General features: G+C 41.4%; 1 pseudogene; it reads right to left on the reverse strand.

Annotated features, from left to right (window-relative positions):
- Positions 1–481: 481 nt before the first annotated feature.
- Positions 482–26,549, reverse strand: part of LOC125120831 (ras and EF-hand domain-containing protein-like) — a 61,890-nt pseudogene continuing 35,822 nt past the window's right edge.

The following is a 26,549-nucleotide window of genomic DNA, read 5'->3' on the forward strand; positions in this document are numbered from 1 at the left end:
CTGGGCATTGCATTTTCAGTAGCATATGACTACGCTTTTAGTAGCATACTTTTATATATTTTCATTAGAACTTTTAACACTGAATTCAAAAATAGGCTTTGTAAGTATTCTGAGATTACAAAATATCCTCTTTTATAGACAAACTGTTCTTATTGCAAAAAATGTTTTCTTTCTTAATACATTAAAAAACAGATTTTTCTGTCTCCACTGTAGCTTAAAACACTACTTTTTTTTTTCACTTAAATTCTGTTCTCATATAAGAAGTGAGAAAAATCAATGTTCCAATATTTTTTTTCCTTTTTAAAGCCGTAGGTATGGCATACGGAAGTTTCCAGGCTAGGGGTTGAATCAGAGCTGCAGCTGCCAGCCTACACCAGAACCACAGAAATGCCAGATCTGAGCCACATCTGCGACCTACACCATGGCTCACGGCAATGCTGGATCCTTCACCTACTAAGTGAGGCCACGGATCGAACCCGCAGCCTCGTGGACACTAGTTGGGTTTGTTACCACTGAGCCCTAACAAAAACTTCCAATACTCCAATATTTAAAAAGTACAGGTGACGAGGGTCCTCATTAACGTGGGTCACCAAGCTGTTCTTCCCACTGCTTAATGATCTACAGAGCTGAGAGTGCCCCAGGCCCAAAAGGCCAAACTGCTTGTTTTACAGATGAGGAAATGGATCGAACCTGGCTGGTGACATGTCCAAGACCACAAGGCTAATTGACAGCAAAGCAAGGATGGTCACCCCCTTTGACTAGTTTTCTAGTATTGAATATTGGAAGTAGATGTTATAGTTTAGCGACAAAGTTGGCAACCATATGAATCTAATAATGTCAGTGAATGTCTTGTATAGCGTTGATCTGAGCATGTGATTTTTTTTTTTTTAACCACTTTAAAAACATTTATCCGCTAAGACTTTTGTCAGGACAAAACAGGTGTATTTAACCAGAGGGCACAACGTTTTCATTGAAACACAGCAAAAAAGAGCTGACCTTCTAAAAGGACCCCAGGGTAAGATTTAGAGTCTACATGCATCTGTAGGATGATCCACTCTAGGTAAGAAGCTAACAAGTCACATACATTCAGTATTATGGAAATGAAGGCCACGCCGGGGATGTTTTGGATCTAACCACTGCAACCATTCTGCATCTGGGTTGACCTTGTGGAACTGGTCCCACTCATACGGGCAATGGATTTGCTGTCATCCTCATCAGTTCTTTTTCCACTCCCTGGAGAGAGAAAGGGAGAGAGACATAGAGAGAGAGAAAGGAGATTAGTGAGGTATAAAACTGAACCATAAACAGCTCTATAGAAATAAAATAGCACTGCTGAGCTCCTGGCTGTGTGCCATCCAGTGTTGTGCCTGTTTTATAGGTGTTGACTTATTTAATCCTCTCAACAGCTATAGGATTTTGTTGTGCCCCATTTTATATGTGAAGAAACGAAGGCAATTAAAAAACTTAAGAAATTCCCTTTAGGTCACATAGCAAAGGGGCAGAGCTGGGAGTCCAACCACACATGTGGGCTCCAGCGCCCGCATTCTGAGCACAGGCCACACGCTCATGTATGCACACACAGACACACATGCCTAGATACACACATACATCCAGACGTACACACATGCTCACACTCACATGCACACACACACACACACACAGATGTACACACATGCACACACATCCAGAGGTACACACGTGCATGAACTTGCACACACAGACACACATGCCCAGGTGCACACACATGCACACACACTGACTTGTACACTCAGAGATGACTCTTGCTCTCTCCTGTGGATTCGCAGTTTATTTTTTTTTTTCCATCATTTTCTTGGGCCACACCCACAGCATATGGAGCTTCCCAGGATAGAGGTCTAATCGGAGCTGTAGCCACTGGCCTACGCCACAGCCACAGCAACGAGGGATCTGAGCCACGTCTGCAACCTACACCACAGCTCACGGCAACGCTGGATCCTTAACCCACTGAGCAAGGGCAGGGACTGAACCCACAACCCCATGGTTCCTAGTCGGATTCGTTAAGCACTGAGCCACGACGGGAACTCTGATTCACACAGTTTATATTCTGCCACATGCACAGCTCACTCCTTAGGACTCTGGAACCTGCCTCCAACCCCAGCTAATGATGAACATTAACAAAAGCAATGATGGCTTTATAACCATTCTATTATTATATATATGATTGTGGAGGTAACAAGAGATGGTTTAAAATCCAGAAAAAAAGTCATCCTTTGGCCTCTTCCTAAATTTCTTTTAGAATTAACTACTAGAGACATTATTGGACCAAAGATCTCCATGATCTTATGAAAGCCCCTAGGCAAGTTCTCCTACCCCTGGGGATGCTTGTGGAATACACAGAGCCTGAAGTCCCACCTTGGACAGGCTGGATGGCCATTTCTCTGGGCAAGGGGAGTGTGACCAGCTTGACCCCAAGATGGCCCCAAAGAATTCCACCTTCCCTCTCAGTGTCCAGCTCTGCCCCATGAAGTTGTTGGTGAAACTTGTGCTCCCCCAACCCAGGGTCGGGACCAGCTCTGTGACTGCTCAGACCAGTAGAAGAACAAGGAGAAGGTGTGCTGAGATCTGCACACCAGACATGAATAAGGCCTGAGGGCTGTGGGCTGCAGCCCAGGGCTCTTCACTGGCGAGAGGCCAGCAGAGAAGGCCTGGGGGCTGAGATGACTCAGGGAGGAGCACCCTGGCGGCAGAAACGCAGGCTGCAGGCCGAGCCACCGCCTGTGGCCATCCCACCGCAAACATGAGACACCTGGAGGAGAGCAGCTGAGGGCCCTCTCCTCTCCAAAATTCTAGGAATTTTGAAGGATAAAAAGCAGTATTGTTCTAAGCATCTACGTTTTGGGTGGTTTGTTACAAGGAAATAGAAGCTGGGGATCAGCAGGTCCCCAGTCCAGTAACAGACTGTTCCATAGCAGTAGAATGTAATTCAAATATGTTATTCAAGGATGTATTACTGTGCAACATGGGAGAATATGGCCAATACTTTGTAGTAACTGTAAATGGAAAGTAACCTTTAAAAGTTGTATAAAAATAAAAAAAATTAAAATTTAAAAAATAAAAATTTCAGCAGCCACATGAAAAAATGTAAACAGAAATAAGTGAAATTAATGTTATTAATATATTTAACTCAGTACTGCAAAAATATCATTCTATCATGTTACCAGTTAAAACATTAATGAGGTATTTTACAATTTTTATAGTGTCTTCAAAACCCAGTGTTAATTTAAAACATCCAGCACCTCTCAGCGTGAATTAGCCACACTTCAGGCAGCCAGTGGCTACCCAACTGGTCAGCAGAGCCCCAAAAGGAGCTGGTATGTGCTGACCTTTGAAAACCACTGCACTAAATAGGAAAAAAACGGAAACTAGTTCATGCTAAAGACTAGTTAATAAACGCAGTGCTATACCATTTTCACATATTTCTTACTTAATACACACACACACCCCCTAACAGATGACAGGTGAATATCACTGTCCTCACTTCACAGATGAGGAAACAAAGACTCAGGAAAACGAAGACACAGTTCAACCATAACACCCTATGAGACTCAGTTCAGTCTTCTAATCTCCATGCTGTAAGATAATACATTTTTATTGCTTAAACCACTAGGCTACTGGGAATTTGTTAGAGGGACAAGAGAAAACTAAATAATACTTTCCACTGCAAAATAGTGATCCTTTGGTCATTCAACAAGTGTCAGATTTATGCCAAGCTCTGGGATCCTCAACCAGCAAGCTCTGAGAGAGAGACAGATGTCTTCTCCATATGTTGTTACCAGGTCCCAAGAGAGCTGCCAACATACACGCACAGCTGCAGGAACACAAAGTGTGCACCACAGTTGTGCTGGGGCACAGGGAAGGCAGGAGTTGTGGAGATGGTGCTTCACAGGGACTCTGACAGTGGAGTGACCTCCTGGAGAGACAGGAATTCACCTTGCTTCAGGAGGATGGGACGTGCAGGGAGGGAACTGCATGCACGAGGCAAAGAGGCATAAAAGAACTTGGCCATGACTGGAAGCAAAGTTTTATGTGTCTACAGATTACCATTCATTTAGGAAGCAAGATAAGAGATGCAAACAAAGGTAGGTGAAGTAGGGCTCTGAGGGGTTCTGATGCTGGGTACTTGCTAAGGAGGCTTCACTCTATGCTACAGGCAGGACAAGAAAGTATTAATTGCATTTCTATTTTAAAGATTACCCTGATTACAGGGTGGAAGATGAAGTGATGCTGGAGAAATTCTGAGCAGAAACCAGTGCCTCTTGCGCTAACAAGAGTAAAAAATTCTCAGGTCTGCAGAGAGAGAGAGAGAATATGGACAGATTCAAGAATGATTACAGAGAGGTCACTGAATCAGCAGGGCCCCAGAACCCACTAGAGGTAGACCAATGGAGAAACAGAGGACAGAGGCAAGGAAGATTCTGGGTTATTATTTTTTAATTATAATGTTAGTAGTTTCCTAAGAAAGGGAATGTAAAAGGAGGGATGATTTTTATAGAAAAATTAACACATTAGGATTTGGATATGTTGGGTCAGTCATGCCTATGGAATTTCCATTTGTTAGTGGGTGAGAATATGGTCATGGACTTTTTTTTTAAAGATGGGGGTTAAAAATATGGAAATTGGGAGTTCCCATTGTGGCTCAGTGAGTTAAAAACCCAACATTATCTCTGTGAAGATACAGGTTTGATCCCTGTCCTTGCTCAGTGGGTTAAGGATCCGGCTTTGCCATGAGCTCTGGTGTAGGTCGCAGACCCACCTCAGATCTGGTGTTGCTGTGGCTGTGGTGTAGGCCAGCAGGTGCAGCTCTGATTCGACCCCTAGCCTGGGAACTTCCATGTGCTGCCAGTGAGGCCCTAAAAATCAAAATAAAATAAATAAAGTAAAAAATTAAAGATAAGATAAAATAATAAAAAGTAAAATTAAAAAATAAAATAAAATAAAGAAATTGTCCCCAGTTAGACATACTTCTAGAAACCAGCAGGTGCAGCTCTGATTGGACACCTAGCCTGGGAACTTCCATATGCTGACGGTGAGGCCCTAAAAAGCAAAATAAAATAAAAATAAAAATAAAATAAATAAAAAATTAAATTAAATTTTAAAATTAAAAATAAAATACAATAAATAAAATAAAATAAAGAAATTGTCACCAGTTAGACATACTTCTAGAAACCATGGGGGTGGAAGACATCAGGCAGAGAGACTAAGAGCAAAGAGGAAGAGACTGCAGCATGGAATCCTGAGATGACCAACATTCAAGACACACCAAAGATTCAGTTGTGAAAAGCTCCATTTTTGCTACTTAGTGCCACTTGCAGCAAGTTGATTAAACCTTCTAATTCTCAGGTTTCTTATGTATACAATGGGTATAGTAATCACAGCATCCTCACAAAGACAACTCACATCTCTCCCTTCTGGAAGGTCCAACAGGCCTCTAGCAGCTACATGTCAGAGAGCTGCCTGGTCATATATTCCATTTATTCTCTCCGGGGTTAAAGTGCATGGCCTATTTTACATACCCTGATATCCCTACAGGACTTTCATGCTGAGCACTCATAAAAATGCAGACATTATTGAACTGAAATAATGAAAAGGAGAAAAGTAAGTACCCATATTGCTCATCTGGCCTTTGGTTTCTCTGACTTACCAAAAATGCAGGGATATTCCACTTTAAGGAAATGAAGAAAACAATATCCCAAACATCTAAAACAAGCAAATAAAACAGGCAAATTAAATTACATGACCAAAAACTACCATATGCTTAACAACTGCATTTTTTTGGCTGCATCTGAGGCATGCAGAAATTCCCGGATCAGGGATGGAACCCACACCGCAGTAGTAAGCAGAGCCACAGCAGTGACAATGCTAGATCCTTAATCTGCTGAGCCACCACAGAACTCCAACAACTGCATTTGAAAAGACTCAGTCTTATGGACAGATTTACACTCAATGGGCTCAGGAATGGCAATGAACTGATACATCAGCTGGAGCTTTTTGTGTTTTTCTCAAATTTCAGGCCATTGATCAATCTAATGTCTGTTAAACTTGAATCTATTGCAAACTATTTAAAGCCTGTGGCTCTAGTGATGGCAAATTTACTTACCAATGGACAATGGTTGGGATGAACGCCTTGTCAGCCCTGCAGGGAAACTGCATTTCCAGGAGAAACTTTTCCTGGGATTGACTGGTTTTCCAAGAAAAAGCAGAGTTTCAGACAGTGCAAATCTACAAACTCTTCACATTCAAGTGTTATGGCATGACGTGTTATGAAAGGGACCAGTTTGAAAATTATGAGATCTAAATCAGGAACTTGCATGTTTTGCATTATATACAACATTCTAAAGGCTGTAAAACTTATTTTAAGTGGCAACATTACCTGTGGAAATTATACCATTTTAAGACCTGGGTACTTTGACAACCAAGTCTGATGGATGGCCTACTATGATACAGTAAATTAAAGTCTTTACATGTTTATTTTTTATTTTCATATTTAACACACTGTTAAGATAACTAACCTAGATGCCTCAAATCAGGCCATAATGCAGTTACAACAACAAAAACTCCTTGATAAGCGATTCACAAGAAGTGACCTTGTTATCAAAATGCTCCTGCACACAGCTGTTTTAAGTACAGAAACACAAGCCTGAGTGGGAGCTGCGCTGTGAACAGAGTGGCTCCTGAGCTGCTGGAGCAGATGGGGGAAGGCGCGGGCAGCCTCTGGCTCTCCTATCTTTATGATACAATAAAGAGAAGAGAATCGATTCTGCCCTCTGGGTGTGACCATGGCAATTTGGAGTCATTTAACTGTAACATGACCCCACAGGACAATTCAGCATTAAACAGTGATTAGGTTATTCAGTGGAGCCCAGACTGTTCTATACAGATTCATAGACTGTCAGAATGAGAAAGGGCCTGTGGGATCATTTTCCTCTGCCCCTCCCTCATTTAACAGATTAGAGATGCCTAAAGGAAGACAGAGACTTAGTCAGGACTCCACAGCTGTTGGGGAAGATTTAAGATTGGACTTGGAGCCTCCTGACACCACAATCCTCCAACATGCTGGGCAGAAGCCAAGAGCTGCAAAGAGGGCCTGGGCTGCAGCATCCTTTCCTGCTCAGCCCGGCAGCAATGCAGAGCCCCCTGCCTGAGGCTAAGGTAGTGCTGAGCCCCATCCTGCACTAAAGATTCCTATAAAACGAGAATCTCACAAATGCTTAGGACAAGAACTACTTGCCTAAAGTTATGTTTTTGCTTTGTCAGCAATTAAAGATCACTGGCCTGGATTTTGTCAATGCACATTTTAATTTTATTCTCTTTCTGTTGTTGTTTTTTTTTTTTCAATATTTAATCTCATTAGACCAGCAAAGAATCATCTCTTCATTTGTGGCAGAAAACCAGGCAAAAGAAATAAATCTAACAGAAAACTCTGTTATTTCCTAAGAAGACTGCAAGGATTAAAATACTCACAGTTAAACTTTAGTTCCTCAGTGATGCAATTTTCATTCTAATCCACATCCCAAAATGTTATTATTAACACCACTGCCTTCTCTTAATAATTACCTGGGTAATAAGTTAAACAAAGTAATTCCAACTGGTAGGACATACAATTTGCTTTGTTGAGCTTGGAAAACATCATAATAGATACATTCATAACACTCTTGCGCTTAAAATCTGGTTCCTGGAAGTGATTCATACACGTCAACTATTAACTTGGTGGTGACATTTTGCAGAAATGTCAACGACACCTCAGATGCACCTGCTTTGCTTAGCAGTGAAGATATTTTGCCAAAGTTCAGAATGAATAAGCAGCATTATCAGTTTTTATAAAAACTATGTTAAATTGCTTCTCCAACCACTACCAAAAGACAAGACAGTGTTTTCCAATGTAGATTCAAGCTATGGTCAAGAAATTTGTCACAGGCAACAGCTAAAAGAAAAGTCAGTCCTGCATCCAGTTTTCCAAATACAAGGCAAAAAAAAAAAAAAAAAAAAAAAACCTGAAACCATCTTTGGTGCTTGTTTCACAAAATAATGCTCTATATAGGTCTGCAAAAAACATCTCTGTACCACTAAATGAAGGCTTTAATTAGGCTTCCTGGAATGTTAGCTTTGAAAATCAATCAAATAAAATAAAAATATTCCCCTGTTGAGTATGCTAAAACTAATAGCTAAGAAATTTGACTCAAAGAGGTTTAAGCCTAGCTATTCCAGGAACAGCTCCTAGTTGAGGATTTCTATTGTGCATGCCCCCAAAATATCCACAGTACAAAATTTCATGTTTTAAGACTCTTCCTTCCAAGAGTCACACATGCTACCAAATGTTCTCTATCAAATGACATGAGAGAAAAATGATAGCTTAAGGTAACCACTCAGGAATTCAATAAATGTCCATCAAAAGTATGTCTCCTTTTAGCCAGCAGCTCACACATGCCCTTTTACCTTATCATCTTTTCCAAGAATCTGCAGCCTCTGTGGTGCAAAGGCCAATGGACATTTTTCAGTCTTACATTAGTCAACCCCCCAGTGGTTATGGATCATCAATCACATTCCTCTCCTGCTTCAAACCTGTCAATGCTTTCCAACCCTCTCAAGTAATGCTGAAATGCTTACCCAGCCAAAAGGGCCCAGCTTGCATGCAGTCCCAGCCAACCTCCCAGACTTACCTGCCGTCACTCTCCCCTCCTCACAACGCTCAAGTTACACTGGCCGTCCCTCTATTTCCCCAAGACTCCAAATTCCCTTCCACCTCAGGACCTTTGTACCTGCTGTTTCCACCAACTAGATGATCCCCTGCCCCCATTAATCCTCTTCACCAGGCTGGCTTTTACCTACCTTCTCTATATTTAAGTAATCCTCTCTTAAAGTTAAGACTAAGTGTTTTCTAACTCTGAAAGGCTGGTATTAGGTCTTTCTCTTATAAAAACTCTTGGTGTATCTATGTATTTTCCCAGCATAGCACTTGCCATGATTGTAATTGACAAAGCTATTTTTAATGTGTCATTGTCTAACTATCTGGAGACGATTTCCTTTAGGAAAGGAGAATTGTGTGCTATGGGGCTGGGTGTGGGCCACCCAGTCCTGTGTGGGACAAGGGGAGGATGGGATGGGTCCCCTGGAGTAGGGAGAAAGGATAGAACCAAATGACAGAGAAAGACTACTGTGACTCCGTTACCCAGGAGCCCCCACTGCATCCATAGCAAAGCTTTAAAAAAAAAAAAAAAAAAAGAATGTATTTCTAGTAGAGTTTCATAGCCAGGATATTACAAGGCAAAACAGAGATGGCCCTTGAGGATACAGGAGGTTGGAGGCCATCAGATGCATAAGAAGCAGGCAAACCTTGGAGAATCTGAGAAATCATGAGGATGGAATAAAGCAGGCATGTGGCTAGGAATTATGAGATCTTTGGGGGATAGACATGTGGACTACATGGGATCTAATATCTGTCTCCCCCGGACACTGAATTACCTGAGGGCAGGGACAGTCTGCTTTGTTCCCTACCCTTTGCTCAGCTCACAATGAAGTGTTTTTCACATGGAGGATACAATTAGATATGTGTTGAAAGAATCTCTTCTGTATTTCATTTCCTAGTTTTGATGTTTATCATATGTGGTTCACAGTTCTAAAATTTAAAACAAGAAACAATTCCAACCTAAGATAGTGAACTTGAAACTTCTTTTTGAAGTTCACATGTATATACTACAGAGACGTCCTTTCATGGTGCAGATGACAGACAACAATGACAGACAACAATGTCAAGTCAAACAAGTTAAATTCAGAACTTCTTACTTGACCCAAGGAGCATCTGATCCCTCGTTCAGAGAGACAAATCATGAGAGGGCCACATAGCAGTCTTGACACCATGATAAAAAGGAGAGAATGAACACTGCCCACCATAGTAATCTGAACAGAAACTGGGTCCAACCTCTATACAAATGCATAATGAAAAATAACGTGATACGGAGTTCCCATCGTGACTCAGCAGTTAATGAACCCGGCTAGTGTCCATGAGGATGCAGGTTTGATCCCTGGCCTTGCTCAGCAGGGTTAAGGATCTGGCGTTGCCGTGAGCTGTGGTGCAGGTCACAGACGAGGCTGGGATCCCGCGTTGCTGTGGCTGTGGCTGTGGCTGCGGCTGGCGGCTTCAGCTCCAATTTGACCCCTAGCCTGGGAAGTTCCGTATGCCTCAAGTACAGCTCTAAAAAGACAATAATAATAATAATAATAATAATAATAATAATGTGATACTATTCCAAATGAGCACAAATCCTAAAGAACAAGTATTCCGATGCTCTCTATCCCTTCGCCCAGGTGACACAGTGCACCATCTGTTGCCCCCTGGCTCAGTAACCCTTTGGAACCAAACCCATCTTTCCAAAATAGGATACTCGTTCTTTCTCCTTTACTTGGATTCCAGGACCAGAGAAGGATTCCCGGACTGTGGAAGGGCAAGGAGGAAGACAGGATGATTTCACCTCCTCTTTGTCACTGACACTCAGTGGAGGGAAAAGATCACCTGCTCATTTTACTTCCACAAAGGATTTAATTCTGGGAGCAATCACCTACGTTCATGGGGCAGAGCAGGGGCCACCAGGAGTTCTGTCTGTATAAGGACAGAAGACCCACCAAACAGAATGGAGGTTTGTCAAACAACCTCTTCAGCAAAAATAGACAAAAGTGAAAGATCCCTTCCAATTTAGACCCACTCTCACTCTTACTGTGGCCAGTTTTGCTCCAAAGTTCCCTGGGACACATTTTTACCCCTCTGCTTCAGCAGCATCATGAACATCACCCTTGTTTCTGACCCACAGGACAGGAATGCTCTCAGGGGCTGCATCCCACCACGAAGGAAAGAAAGAATCGTGTACACATCAAACACTGGACAGCTGTGAGGACAAGGACAACAGCAGCTCTCATTTCCAAATGCCCCTTAGGTGCCACAGGAGGTACAGACAATATCTTGAAACCCCAAAATATCTCTAAAAGGAGCCAAATGTTTCCTCATTGCCAGGTGAGAATAGTGAAATTCAGAGAGGTTAAATAAGACCTTGTAAGGACCAGGGCCTGGATCCCAATGGATGCTATCACCCTTTTCACTGTACAAACCAATACGAACTCAAGAGGCAGGCTCACAGGATTTTACTTGGCTGTGGTGCCCACATAATTTTCAACAATTTTCACCCCAAATAGTGGCAATTACAAGTCAACTTCATTATCCCAGGTACGAAACACACAAGTATTCCTTTGACTATCATGGGACAAAAATGGAGTTTGAAAGTTCCATACCCACTGCTATCTGGTTTGTAAAAAAAAAAAAAAAAAACGCAAACTATGCAGGCCTTACAAGTCAGCATTTTTCTTGCGAGGAGTCAATTAGCAATCATTTATTCCCACTGTGGCTCAGCGGGGTAAGAACGCAACTAGTGGAGTTCCCGTCGTGGCGCAGTGGTTAACGAATCCGACTAGGAACCATGAGGTTGCAGGTTCAATCCCTGCCCTTGCTCAGTGGGTTAACGATCCGGCGTTGCCGTGAGCTGTGGTGTAGGTGTTGCAGACGCAGCTCGGATCCTGCGTTGCTGTGGCTCTGGTGTAGGCCGGTGGCTACAGCTCCGATTGGACCCTAGCCTGGGAATCTCCATATGCCACGGGAGCGGCCCAAGAAATAGCAAAAAAAGACCAAAAAAAAAAAAAAGAACACAACTAGTAACCATGATGAGGATGTGGATTCAATTCCTGGCCTTGCTCAATTGGTTAGGGATCCGGTGTTGCTGCAAGCTGTGGTGTAGATGGCACATGTGGCTCAGATCCAGTGCTTTTGTGGCTGTGGTGTAGGGCTCAGCTGTAGCTCCAATTCAACCGCTAGCCTGGGAATTTCCATACGTCTCAGGTGTGCCTGCAAAAAAAAAAAAAAAAAAGGTAACAGATAATGCTCTCAAATCAGCACAGCACTCTGTCACACTGTCACAGAAGACCTGCTGGCAGCGCGTAGGATGTGAGAGGCAGGGTTAAGTCTGACACCCCACGCCTGCCACCACCTGGCTGCTCACTGAGGGAATGAGATCAGACCAAGTCTCTTCCTGTTTCTGCCTCACCTTCCCAGTCTGTAAAATGAAAGGATCAGCAAGGGCACCTCCCACCTCAGCAGGCAGAATGAGAACAGAAGACCACCTGACTAGAAAAACAGGTTTCTGGTTCCTGAACTAGAGAAGCCTCAGCCCTGACTGACAGGTGGAGAAATGAGCCTCTGTGCTGCCTGAAGACATCCAGGTGCTCATCACTTTTGTGCTACAGCTCATACAGCATCTAGAAAGAAGCCTCAAAAACAATGAAATTATGGAGTTCCCTGGTGGCTCAGCAGGTTAAGGGTCTGGTGTTGTCACTGCTATGGTTCAGGTTGCTGCTAAGGCACGGGTTCAATCCCTGGCCCCAGAACTTCCGTATGCTATGAATCTGGCAAAACAAAACAAAACAAAACAAAAAAACAATGAAATATTTTTTTTTTCTCTTCAGCCCACTTTCCTCTAACCTAACGCACCAGAGGGAAGGAAAAATGAAGAAGAGAAGGGAATAAAGGCCCTCCCCAAACTAGGCACCTCACCCACTAATGTGTTAAGTAACTGTGTTCTGAGGAGAACTGTTCAGGATCCAAGTGAACATCATATGGAAGCCAGCAATCTAATATCCGCTTAAGTAAGCCAAGAGTCTGGGCATCTAAATGATGTTTCAGAGTCATACAGGTAAATACTAACACCACCTCCAATCTGGACACAAATATCACCTTTCTGGTGAGGGTACCCTGACTACACTACCTGCAGCCCACTGCCTCGCCAGAAGGCCTTTCCTCTGTTGCAATTTTTATAACATTTGTCCCTTCCTATCATTCTATTTATTTTACTTATGTTTCTTGCCTGTTGTGTGTCCCCCACTAGAGTGTGAGCTCCATTAAGGGTATGGCTCTTTGATGTATTAATAAATATATGGCAAGCACTAGCCCAGTACACCCACAAAGCAGGTTTTGCAAAAATGATTTTGAATGTGTAAAAGTCAGGAGGAGATCTGTAAATATTCAAAGACTAAATTATTCATGACAGGTAAGTAAATGGCCTCAATTTGATGATAAGATTTTGTAACCCAGTGGTTTTCAGTTGAAGTGTATTAATTATTCCTTCAGAGGGTCCATTCACTGGACAGTCTATGGCTTCTCAATCCTCTGCCCTAACCCAGCAATCTCACCAAGTAGTTTCTACCTATATCTAGAGTGGCCATATAAATCATCCCAATACAATTTCCTCAAATTAGACAAAGTGAGCCACGGCGAAAGTGCATTGTGATAAGTGAACGTCAAATGCCAAGTGGCACCTGATTCTTTCTCTACAACAAATTTAAGAAATCATCTTGAATACTGTTGCCTTCCTTTTCAAGTCCTACAAAAGGTCATACAAATAGCTTAAATGGTCACTTATCATATGTTAGTGGTTATTTAGCAAATTACGGCAGTGGGGCCCCTGGCACAAGCCACTGCTGGTCACTAAGGGCGGTTTGAACCCTATGGCTGACCTTGCCCTTTGTGCCTCCTTTTCTTGAGTATAAGTCAAAGTCTTAAAATGAAAACCAAGTGGAACAGGTTCAACAATAAAAGGTCAGGTGTACCAAAGAGGTAAAGGACTTATATGCTGAGAACTATAAAACATTAATCAAAGAAATCAAAGAAGATGGAAAGAAATGTAAAGATATTCCATGTTCCTGGATTGGGAAAATCAATATTTTGTAAAAATGGCCATACTGCCCAAAGCAATCGACAGATGCAATGCAATCCCTATCCAATTACCCATGACATTTATCACAGAACTAGAACAAACAGTCCAAACATTTATATGGAACCACAAAAGACACAGAATCGCCAAAGCAATCCTGAGAAACAAAAACCAAGCAGGAGGCATAACTCTCCCAGACTTCAAGAAATACTACAAAGCCACAGTCATCAAAACAGTGTGGTACTGGTATCAAAACAGACAGACAGACCAATGGAACAGAATAGAGAACCCGGAAATAAACCTGACACCTATGGTCAATTAATCTTTGACAAGGGAGGCAAGAACATCAAATGGGAAAAAGACAGTCTATTCAGCAAGAATTGCTGGGAAACCTGGACAGCTGCATGCAAATCAGTGAACCTGGAACACACCCTCACACCATGCATGAAAATAAACTCAAAATGGCTGAAAGACTTAAACATACGACAGGACACCATCAAACTCCTAGAAGAAAACATAGGCAAAACACTCTCTGACTATCAACCTCATGAATATTTTCTCAGGTCAGTCTCCCAAAGCAATAGAAATTAGAGCAAAAATAAACCCATGGGACCTCATCAAACTGAAAAGCTTTTGCACAGCAAAGGAAACCCAAAAGAAAACAAAAAGACAACTTACAGAATGGAAGAAAACAGTTTCAAATGATGCAACCGACAAGGGCTTCATCTCTAGAATATATAAACAACTTATACAACCCAACAGCAAAAAAACCAACCAATCAATGGAAAAATGGGCAAGAGACCTGAATAGACATTTCTCCAAAGAAGATATACAGATGGCCAACAAGCCCATGAAAAAATGCTCAACATCCCTCATTATAAGAGAAATGCAAATCAAAACTACCATGAGATATCACCTCACACCAGTGAGAATGGCCATCATTAATAAGTCCACATATAACAAGTGCTGGAGGGGGTGTGGAGAAAAGGGAACCCTCCTGCACTGTTGGTGGGAATGTCAACTGGTACAGCCACTATGGAGAACAGTTTGGAGATACCTTAGAAATCTATCCATAGAACTTCCATATGACCCCGCAATCCCACTCTTGGGCATCTATCCGGACAAAACTCTCCTTAAAAGAGACACGTGCACCCGCATGTTCCTGGCAGCACTATTCACAATAGCCAGGACATGGAAACAACCCAAATGTCCATCGACAGAGGATTGGATTCAGAAGAGGTGGTATATATACACAATGGAATACTACTCAGCCATAAAAAAGAATGACATAATGCCATTTGCAGCAACATGGATGGAACTAGAGAATCTCATACTGAGTGAAATGAGCCAAAAAGACAAAGACAAATACCATAGGATATCACTTATAACTGGAATCTAATATCCAGCACAAATGAACATCTCCTCAGAAAAGAAAATCATGGACTTGGAGAAGAGACTTGTGGCTGCCTGATGGGAGGGGGAGGGAGTGGGAGGGATGGGGAGCTTGGGCTTATCAGACACAACTTAGAATAGATTTACAAGGAGATCCTGCTGAATAGCATTGAGAACTTTGTCTAGATACTCATGTTGCAACAGAAGAAAGGCTGGGGGAAAAATGTAATTGTAATGTATACATGTAAGAATAACCTGACCCCCTTGCTATACAGTGGGAAAATAAAAAAAATTATTAAAAAAAAAAGTTAAAAAAAAAGAATAGATTTACAAGGAGATCCTGCTGAGTAGCATTGAGAACTATGTCTAGATACTCATGTTGCAACAGAACAAAGGGTGGGGAAAAAAATGTATACATGTAAGGATAACTTGATCCCCTTGCTATACAATGGGAAAATTAAAAAAAAAAAAAAAAAAAAAAAAAAGGAGTTCCAGTCGTGGCGCAGTGGTTAACGAATCTGACTAGGAACCATGAGGTTGCGGGTTCGGTCCCTGCCCTTGCTCAGTGGGTTGACGATCCGGCATTGCCATGAGCTGTGGTGTAGGTTGCAGACGCGGCTCGGATCCCGCGTTGCTGTGGCTCTGGCGTAGGCCGGTGGCTACAGCTCCGATTCAACCCCTAGCCTGGGAACCTCCATATGCCACGAGAGTGGCCCAAGAAACAGCAGCAACAACAACAACAACAACAACAGACAAAAGACAAAAAAAAAAAAAAAGAAAGAAAGAAAAAGATCTCAAAGCACAAGGCCACATGGTGGCAGATCTCAGGAAAGGCTGGTAAAAATTCACTTCCTGAATAGGAGGTATACAGCCTGAGGAGTAAAACCTGTAGTTTTTGTTGTTGTTGTTGTTTTGGTAGGTAATAGAATTTATTGGTAAATCCTAAATAGGTTTTGTTCCTGCAAGTGTTTGAGCTTTTAAGTCAATTTTTGATACTCTGATATGTAAACTTTGACATTTTCCCATTCATTAATAAAGTGTTATATACAGTTAAAAAAAATGTCAGGTGTAGATCTTAAATATCTGTGGGTATGAGTTAGCTGGGGTTATCTGTTCTTCTGCAAACTCTATCCCAGGTAGAGCCATCTGCTCGCGTGAGAAGATGCTTCTCCTCTCCCACTCACTACTTTGGCGAGGCTTTCTTTACATCAAATGATTTGTTTTCCTTAATCTGCTTCACAAAGGAGCAGCCATCAGAGGAGCAGCCAGTGTTGAATCAGTAGGTTCAATTCCTCCTTCCGCCTCTAACCTCTAAGTAACTAAAAACCAGGGTCACACGCTTTCTATGCCTCAGGTTTCTTTTCTTCTGCCTCTGGTTTCTGAGTGAGGATAACATTACATTTCTTACCTCCTTTCCCATATATATTACAGAGATAAATGTAGTATGTGGAAAATTTTGTGCAATAAAGTACTACATAAATACACTTCCTGTATTTCCCTGTATTTATAATAATTTTAAGTCATGATATTTCAGTTAAATAAAATGTAGATTTATCACTGCCTGAGTCTTACTACCAACTTCAACCTTATATCACTTTTTTTTTTTTAATGAGAGTTGCAACTTTTATTTCAGGTTCTCTCACTTTTCGGGGTTTTTTTTTGGGGGGGGGTGTATTTTTTTTCTTTTTTGCCACACAGGAAGTATGTGGGAATTCCTGGGGCAGGGATTGAACCTACGCCACACAGCAGCAACCAGAGCCACAGCAGTGAGAACGCAGGAGCCTCAACCCGCTAGGCTATCAGAGAACTCCCTTACATCACTTCTTTGGTTAAAAAGAAAACATTCCCTCTGGTGTTTTAGAGTGTGAAATAGGCCCAATGGAAGAATCCAGAAGCTAACTTGAGATCATACAGCAATCAGTTCTCTGTTCAGCTACCACTGCACTTAATGCCTGTTAAAAAGTACAAAATAATGAACTTAACTTGAAAAACTGTATTGGGCCACTAGTTTTGCTTCGTTTCTTCCAAGAGACTGTGCTGAACCATGGCTTAACTCTAGTTTTATGCTGATTAATGACTGTTGGCATCACACTAACTGTGGTCAAAATCATTTCCTACTTCAAAAAAGTATTTACCGTGAAACCAAAGGATGTGGAAGCTCCTCAGATGAAAGACATGGTCTTATTAAAAGAAAAGAAAGCACACCCAGTCACCACACACGTTTAAAATACCAGGTGATCTGGAGGTACTACTGGAGGTATCTCAGCGGTACTTCCAGATGCCTGAAACTCACATCCCCACCAGGAAGAGTAAGGTTGAGAACACAGTTGCTATAGGATCTGGACCTGGCACAGCCCCACCCCCAGGTGCTGTATCACCTGTGCTTCCAGCACACCTGGAGCCCCTACTGCACCTCCGGCCACACTGCATACCCAGCCCCCATCACTCCCTTGTCTGTGAGAGTTTCTGCTCCTTCTTGGGTTGTCTGAATTTCACTTGCTGCCAGTGGGGTTCTGATTCTATGTATAAGAAAACCCCGGAGCCTTTTTTTTTTTTCCCAGAAAGTAGCATCCTCGGCTCTGTGGGAACTTGCCCAGCTACTGAGGAAGAGATCAATATAGCCAAGTACCACTGGGAACCCCACGTTACATCTAGTTCTTCCTGACAGCCTGGATCAGTGGCTTCTAATCAAGTTCACTTTTTTTTTGTCTTTTTGCCTTTTTCTAGGGCTGCTCCCTTGGCATATGGAGATTCCCAGGCTAGGGGTCCAACTGGAGCTGTAGCCACTGGCCTATGCCAGAGCCACAGCAACACAGGATCCGAGCCGTGTCTGCAACCTACACCACAGCTCACGGCAATGCCGGATCCTTAACCCACTGAGCAAGGCCAGGGATCGAACCCACAACCTCATGGTTCCTAGTCGGATTCGTTAGCCACTGCGCCATATTGGGAACTCCTAATCAAGTTCATTTTGACAAAGAAGAGAAACAGCATTTTCTGAGACATCTTATAACACTCCCATGTAATTTTTTGTTTCTCTGTTTTGATATCTTACCTCAATCCTATCTACCCTTTCTTGTACATTAGTAAAGCTTTTCTTACAAGTAACATCATACAGCAGCAAAACACCATCTGCTCTTCTGAAGGAAGACTTGGCAACCCATCCGAATCCGGAAGAGAGAAAAGCACGTAACGGTTCTCCTCAGTCAGTTTGGTATTGCCTCATTTTTTATCTCTTTTATCCTCAATTTTTTTCTCTTATGAAACAAGTCCCACTTGAGCAGAATCTAATGGCAACCTATTACTACTATGAAACAACCATCCTTGAGGCCTAGCATGATCTGGTAAAAGGTAACAGGATAAGAATCCAGGCTACTGATTTAGAAAAGCCAATCACTTCCGCCATCAAACAATCCCAAGAGTGTCTACAAACCCCAAAGCATAACCAGGACAAGGGTGAGAGTGTAATTTCTAAAAATGTCAGCCTCAGCAACAAGCTACCAGAGCCCATGTGTGCAAGAGAGAAGGATGGGAGGAGAGGCACAGCAGAGAACAATTATTTTGGGGATGGTGGGCAGGGAGTACTGTGGGTAGGTGGGAGAAGAACTAACCATGTGAAACACCACACGGCACGTACAAGGATGCGGGGCGGGATGTTCACCAGGGGAGAAGCACCCCTCCACCTAAATGTACTAATTCTAAACCATGTACAGTACTTTGCAGGATCTTCAAGAGGGTCATGTCAACCATGTGTATTTTTTATTTTTTTTTATTATTTTATTTTTCTTTTTTAGGGTTGCACCTAAGGCATATGAAAGTTCCCAGGCAAAAGGTCAAATCGCAGCTGCAGCTGCCAGCCTACACCACAGCCACAGCAACGCCGGATCCGAGCTGCGTCTGCAATGTACACCATTGCATGGCAATGCTGGATCCTTAACCCACTGAGCGAGGCCAGAAGTCGAAGCTGCATCCTCACAGAGACAATGCTGGGTTCTTAACCCACTGAGCCACAGCAGGAACTCCAACCATGCTTATTTTTTACATGGCTTGTCTGCACAAATCTCAGCAGCACCCAAAGCACTATGAATAGCACTTGCCTCTCCTGACCAGCCACATCCCAGAGTAGCAGTACCCTTCTCTCTCCATCTGCAATGAGAATCTTCATTTCAAAACCAACTCCTGAAAAGAACAAATCCGAAACAGAAAACGGAGAGGATGACATAAATAATTCCATCGGTTTTTACTTTCAAGCCCTCTTTAAAAGAGACAAGAGCTAATGAGCCAAAGTTCAGCGAGGTCAAGAGGAATGAACCTGGCCTTCAAGGACAGTGACCTTCACACACGAATTAGAAGTCAGACCACATATGTGCAAGCTGACGCATGTCCGCAGGCTAGCTGACTTGGGGAAGGATTTAATCTATGAATAAAAGGAAAAGCCATGTCCTCTTTGCCCACATAATTAGATGGACTGTTAGATCTGCATGTGCGTGCATGTACATAAATATGCCTACATGTATCTACAAAAATAGAGACAGACTCAAAGACATAGAGAACAGACTTGCAGTTGCCAAGGGGAAGAGGAGTGGGGAGGGGAGGATTGGAGTTTGGGATTAGCAGATGCAAATTAGTATATATAGGATGGATAAACAACAAAGTTGCACTGTATAGCACATGGAACTATATTCAATAAACTCTGATAAACTATAGCAGAAGGAGTTCCCATCGTGGCACAGTGGTTAACGAATCCGACTAGGAACCATGAGGTTGCGGGTTTGATCCCTGGCCTTTCTCAGTGGGTTAAGGATCTGGTGTTGCCGTGAGCTGTGGTGTAGGTTGCAGACATGGCTCGGATCCTGCGTTGCTGTGGCTCTGGCGTAGGCCAGTGGCTACAGCTCCAGTTGAACCCCTAGCCAGGGAACTTCCATATGGCGCAGGAGCAGCCCAAGAAATTGCAAAACGACAAAAAATAAAAATAAAAAATAAACTACAGCAGAAAAGAATATGAAAAAGAATATATATATGTATGTATATATATGTATAAATGAGTCATGGCTGTACAGCAGAAATTAACACTGTAAATCGACTATACGTCAATAAAATCAATTTTAAAACATGTCTAGATTCTTGGAGGATTAAGACGGCAGAATGGAAGGACTGGAGCTCAACTGCTCTCCTAAAAACAACAAAATTCACAACTAAAGGCTGAGCAATCTCCACCCAAATGGACCAGAAACCTTAAAGAAGACACCCTACTCCAGAAGGAAAAGAGGAGGCCACATCAAGAGGTAGGAGGGGCGATTGTGTGATATAAACAACCCCATACCTCCCCGGTGGGAAGCTCCACAGACTGAAAACTAACTGGTTCACCAAGACTTACCTACAGGAGTGAGAGTTCTGAGCCCCACATCAAACCCTCATGTGCAGGGACCTGGCACTGGGAGAAAGAGCCCCCAGAGCATCTAGCATTGAAGGCCAGTGGGGCTTGTGTGCAGGAGCTCCACAGGACTGGGGGAAACGGAGACCTCATTCTTAAAAGGCGCACACGGACTTTCACATGCACTGGGTCCCAGGGCAGAGTGAGGTCTCCATGGGAATCTGCGTCAAACCTAACTGCAGTTCTTGGAGGAAATCCTGGGAAAACAAAGGTGAATGTGGCTTGTTGTGAGGGAAGGACATTGAAAGCAAAGTTCTCAGGAATATTCAGCAGCAGTGCCTTTCTCTGGAGGTGGCCATTTTGGGAAAATCTGGCCCCACCCTCTGTCAGTCAGCACTGAGAAGCCCCAGGGCAAACAACAATCCAGGTGGGATCACAGCCCCACCTCTCAGTAAACAGGCTACCTAAAGACCCCTCAGGTACATAGCTGCCTCTAATCCCATCCAGAGACTAAGCCCCACCCACCAGAGGGATTAGAATCAGCTCCACCTAACAGTGGGCAGGCATCAGCCCCTCCCATCAGGAAGCCTACAGCAAGCCCCCATACTGACTTCAGCCACAGGGGGGCAGATATCAGAAGTAAGAGAGGCTACAACTCTATTATCTGTAAGAAGGTCACCACACCAAAAACCTATAAAAATGAAAAGACAAAGGACTATAACCCAGATGAGGGAGAAAGGAAAAACCCCAGAAAATCAGCTAAGTGATCAGGAGATTTTCAGCCTCCAGGAAAAAGACTTTAGACTGTTGATGCTGAAGATGATGCAAGACATTGGAAATAAACTGGAGGCAAAGATGGATAACTTACAGGAATCACTGACCAATGAGATACAAGATATAAAGCTTAAACAAGAAGAGGTGCAAAATACAATAACTGAAATAAAAAATTCACTAGAAGCAGCGAGCAACAGAATACAGGAGGCAGAAGAACGAATAAGTGAGGTGGAGGATAGATTAGTGGAAATTACAGATGCAGAACAGAAAAGAGAAAAAAGATTGAAAACAAATGAAGACAGTCTCAGAGAAGTCTGGGACAATGTTAAACGCACCAACATCCGTATTATAGGGGTGCCAGAAGGAGAAGAGAGAGAGAAGGGGACAGAAAAAATATTCCAAGAGATAATAGCCGAAAATTTCCCTCACATGGGAAAGGAACCACTCACTCAAATCCAGGAAGCACAATGAGTACCATATAAAATAAACCCAAGGAGGAATACGCCAAGACACATACTAATCAAACTAACCAAAATTAAAGACAAAGAGAAAATCTTGAAAGCAGCTAGGGAAAAGAAACAAGTAACATACAAGGGAACCCCAATAAGGTTATCGGCAGATTTTTCAGCAGGAACTCTGCAGGCCAGAAGGGAGTGGCATGATATACTTAACATGATGAAAGGAAAAAACCTCCAACCAAGCAAGATTACTTTACCCAGCAAGGCTCTCATTCATATTTGAAGGAGAAATCAAAACCTTCACACATAAGCAAAAGCTAAGAGAATTCAGCAACACTAAACCAGCCTTACAACAAATCCTAAAGGAACTTCTCTAGGCAGAAAAGAAAAGGCCGCAACAGGGAACAAAAATTCCACAAATGACAAAGCTCACCAGTAAAGGTATGAAATCATCCATGAATAGTTATACCACCAAAATCAGAAATCATGAGAAGAGGTGGGTACAAATACTGGACACTAGAAATGAACTTGCAATTAAGATACCAACAACTTAAAACAATCTCATATACATATAGACTCATATCAAAACTTCAGAATAACTGCAAACCAAAAATCTACAATTCATACACAAACAAGGAATCTCTGAAGAAGAAATATATCTCATAGTAAAAAAGCGCATAATCCACCATGAAGGGGGTTATTTGACATCATTCTTAGAATGCTGAAGTCTTCTTAGATCTGATTCTGATTTCCTCTCCATCATAGAATTTATGATAATTATAATTAAATAATGCAACTGTACAATTAAATAATACAGTTCTACAATTGTATTATTACTAACCATTTCTCTCCATGGTACAATGTAAGGTCTATAATGTCTTGTTTATCACATCACCTAGAATGGTGTAATACCTATATTGAAGAATCAATAAGATGCAACAAATTGTGAGGACATATTTATATAGTTACACTATTTTTTAACCAATTTATGCATTTTATATTTTTCTTCTTTTCAGAGGGTGTATTATTTTTGTTATTCTTACCAGTTAAGTTATTCTTTTTATTATGCTATAAAATATTTAATGGTATATAAGGCTTTCTTCTTTATAAATTTTGCATAATATACACAATTTTAATATAACTTTATAAAGTTGCATAATATACACAATTTTAATATAATGCTAATTTTTAGAGAAAAATTGAAATGTGATAATACTAAATAGTAAAGATGAAAGCCATACAAAATGGGATAAAGTATAGAATAAATTTCCTATTTGTCTCAGCATATTTTCCATTCCACTTCTCCTGAGGGAGTAACTTAATCTGTTTCTTAAGATCCATGATATAATAATCTCTGTGAATGTAATTGCGTTTAAATATATGTATTTTATTCTGTAAAAAAATAAAAATAAACAAACTGGGTGGTAAAAAAATAAAATAAAATAAAACTCTTCTAAAAATAGTTGTGTTAAAAAAAAAGTCTATTTATATACCCAGGTATATACTGTGTACATACATGTATAGAGTAGATACACCATGCTAACAACTGAACCAAATATTGTAATCCTTTTATGAATCAAACTGAAGTGAGTTTTTAACTTCTCTTGAAGGGTATAACAGGGAACCATCAATTTATAAAGACACCTATTGTGAAGAGGGTGATCAATCTGTTCCACCATTTCTGGTTATCAAAATAACTCTTTAGATGAAGAAAAATAAGTGATAATTTGCATATCTTTACCTTTTTCTGATTACTGTGCAAATTTGGGAAATCAGGACACTGCTTTTTTCTTGTTCTAAGAGATACTACCCATGTACTCTGTTGTGAAGAAGGGAACATATACTTGGCTATGATTTTGACCATAATGGCGAAATAGCCACCAATAAGATCACTTTATCAACCATTTGTAAAAGTACACCTCTCCCAAACCTCATTTTTTTTACTTGTTTTTCATTCATTTCCCTCCTTTGCAATGTAAATTCCTTGAGCAGTTAACTTTTTTTTTAAATTGTCAGTTCTCCCAACACACTTTTTTTTCCACTGTACAGCATGGGGACCCAGTTACACATATATGTACACATAATTTTTTTCTCCCATTGTCATGCTCCATTGTAAATATCTAGACATAGTTCTCAGTGCTACACAGCAGGATCTCATTGCTAATCCATTCCAAAAGCAATAGTTTGCATCTGTTAACCCCAAGCTCCCAATCCCTCCCACTCCCTCCCCCTCTCCCAGGCAACCACAGTCTATTGTCCAAGTCTATGATTTTCTTTTCTGTGAAAAGGTTCATTTGCGCTGTATATTAGATAACAGATATGAGTGATATCATATGGTATTTGTCTTTCTCTTTCTGACTTAACTTCACTCAGGATGAGAGTCTCTACTTCCATCCATGTTGCTGCAAATGGCATTATGTCATTCTTTTTTATGGCTGAGTAGTATTCCATTGTGTATATATACCACCTCTTCTGAATCCAATCATCTGTCGATGGACATTTGTGTTGTTTCCATGTCCTGGCTATTGTGAATAGAGCTGCAATGAACAAGCAGGTGCATGTATCTTTTTCAAGGAAAGTTTTGTCCGGATAGATGCCCAAGAGTGGGATTGCTGGATCATATGGTAGTTCTATGTATAGATTTCTAAGGTACCTCCATACTGTTCTCCATAGTGACTGTACCAGCTTACATTCCAACCAACAGTGCAGGAGGGTTCCCTTTTTTCCAAAACCCCTCCAGCACTTGTTATTTGTGGACTTATTAATGATGGCCATTCTCACTGGTGTGAGGTGGTATCTCATGGTAGTTTTGATTTGCATTTCTCTTATAATCAGCGATCTTGAGCATTTTTTCACGTGCTTGTTGGCCATCTTATATCTTCCTTGGAGAAATGTCTATTCAGGTCTTTTGCCCATTTTTCAATTGGGTTGTTGGCTTTTTTGCTGTTGAGTTGTTCAAGTTGCTTGTATATGCTAGAGATTAAGCCCTTGTCAGTTGCATCGTTTGAAACTATTTTCTTCCATTCTGTAAGTTGTCTTTGTTTTATTTTGGGTTTCCTTTGCTGTGCAAAAGCTTGTCAGTTTGATGAGGTCCCACTGGTTTATTTTTGCTTTTATCTTTGTTGCTTTGGGAGACTGACCTGAGAAAATATTCATAAGGTTGATGTCAGAGAATGTTTTGCCTATGTTTTCTTCTAGGAGTTTGATGGTGTCTTGTCTTACATTTAAATCTTTAAGCAATTTTGAGTTTATTTTCATGCATGGTGTGAGGGTGTGTTCCAGGTTCACTGATTTGCATGCAGCTGTCCAGGTTTCCCAGCAATTCTTGCTGAATAGACTGTCTTTTTCCCATTTGATGTTCTTGTCTCCTTTGTCAAAGATTAATTGACCATAGGTGTCTGGGTTTACTTCTCTGTTCTCTATTCTGTTCCATTGGTCTGTATGTCTGTTTTGGTACCAGTACCACACTGTTTTGATGACTGTGGCTTTGTAATATTGCTTGAGGTCTGTGAGGGTTATGCCTCCTGCTTGGTTTTTGTTACGCAGGATTGCTTTGGCAATTCTGGGTCTTTTGTGGTTCCATATAAATTTTTACATTGTTTGTTCTAGTTCTGTGAGAAATGTCATGGGTAATTTGATAGGGATTGCATTGAATCTATAGGTTGCTTTGGGTAATATGGCCATTTTTACAATATTAATTCTTCCAACCCAGGAGCATGGAATATCTTTCCATTTCTTTACATCTTTAATTTCCTTGATTAATGTTTTATACTTCTCAGCATATAGGTCCTTTGCCTCCTTGGTCAGGTATATTTCCAGGTATTTGATTTTTGGGGGGTGCAATTTTAAAAGGTATTGTGTTTTTATATTCCTTTTCTAAAGCTTCATTGTTAGTATACAGAAATGCGACTGATTTCTGAATGTTAACTTATATCCTGCTACTTTGCTGAATTTGTTGATCAGTTCAAGTAGTTTTTGGGTTGAGTCCTTAGGGTTTACTATATATAGTATCACGTCGTCTGCATACAGTGACAGTTTTACCTCTTCTCTTCCTATCTGGATGCCTTTTATTTCTTTTGTTTGTCTGACTGTTGTGGCTAGGACTTCTAATACTATGTTGAATAACAGTGGTGAGAGTGGGCATCCCTGTCTTGTTCCAGATTTTAGTGGAAAGGCTTTCAATTTTCCTCCATTGAGTATTATATTTGCTGTGGATCTGACATAAATGGCTTTCATTATGTTAAGAAATGTTCCCTCTATACCCACTTTGGTGAGAGTTTTTATTATAAATGGATGTTGGGCTTTTTCTGCATCTATTGAGATGATCATGTAGTTTTTGACTTTTCTTTTGTTAATGTGGTGTATGACGTTGATTGATTTGCGTATGTTGAACCATCCTTGTGCACCCGGGATGAATCCCACCTGGTCGTGGTGTACGATCTTTTTGATGTTGTTGGATTCGGTTGGCTAAAATTTTGCTGAGAATTTTTGCGTCTATATTCATCAAAGATATTGGCCTGTAGTTTTCTTTTTTGTGGTATCTTTGTCTGGTTTTGGAATTAGGGTTGATGGTAGCATCATAGAATGTCTTTGGAAGTGTTCCTTCTTCTTCAACCTTTTGAAAAAGTTTAAGCAGGATGGGTATAAGTTCCTCTTTGAATGTTTGGTGGAATTCACCTGTGAAGCCATCTGGTCCTGGACTTTTATTTATAGGGAGTGTTTTTATGACATATTCAATTTCATTTCTAATTAACAGTCTGTTCAGTT

The sequence above is a fragment of the Phacochoerus africanus genome, chromosome 2 (assembly GCF_016906955.1).
Source record: "Phacochoerus africanus isolate WHEZ1 chromosome 2, ROS_Pafr_v1, whole genome shotgun sequence".
Lineage (NCBI taxonomy): Eukaryota > Metazoa > Chordata > Mammalia > Artiodactyla > Suidae > Phacochoerus > Phacochoerus africanus.